The sequence below is a fragment of the Fonticula alba genome, assembly GCF_000388065.1.
Source record: "Fonticula alba strain ATCC 38817 unplaced genomic scaffold supercont2.2, whole genome shotgun sequence".
NCBI lineage: Eukaryota > Rotosphaerida > Fonticulaceae > Fonticula > Fonticula alba.
In genome coordinates, this window is record NW_009242972.1 from 3,913,192 (window position 1) to 3,914,020 (window position 829).

Here is an 829-nt window from a genome sequence, read left to right on the forward strand (position 1 = left end):
CCCTGCGTAAGCTCATTTGCCAGAGTGTCTGGGGGCAGGAGGCCCCTCGGGTGGCTCGGGCTGGATGGATGGCCATGTCGTTGTGGAGGTCCACCCAGGATGGTGTGAGTGAAGCGGGGTGTCAATAGGTGTGTAGCGGGCCGGGGTGGGGTGGCAAGTACATGATCTGCCAGAATGAAGCGGGGAGGCAGAGGAGGGGATCTGCGGGTTGAGGCGCGAGTCCAGTAGGCCGCCATGGGTTTTATAACGATTCAAAGGCGGTGTGGCCATCGGAAGGTGTGCCCTCGGGGGCATGGCACCGAGCGAGAACATGGGCGGCGGCTGTCCGACTTGAGGATTGGTCGTGGCTGGACTCGAGCCTGAGGAGCACTTGGGGTGGTCGAGATCGATGCTCCCTGCCGGAGTCCGAGGGTGCGAGGCGGTGGCCATGGCCATGGCAGTGGGTCTTGGCGAATGGGGTGCCGGGCGAGCGTGTGGGCCCATTCCCGGCCAGGGTGCTATGTGGAAGGCCGTCTGAAGGGATGCGCCGGGCTCGGGGGTTCCGGCTGTCTCGTTGCGGGACAAACGCCGCATGGGGGGTTTCGGGAGCCGAACAAACCCGGGAGGTGGGCGCACGCGGCCTGTGGCGGCGGAGATTTCCGAGAGGATGGGCCAGTGGTTGGTATGGCGGATGTTGCGTCGGTGTTGTCCGGGGAGGTGCTCGGGGGGCGGGGGATAACCTCCCTACGAGTGTGGGGCCGTTGGTGGGGAGCCGAGTATGGGGATGGCACACCATGGGGAAGCGGGCAGTAGCGAGCCGTGGCGTGGGCAGCCATCTGCAGCCCGGGGA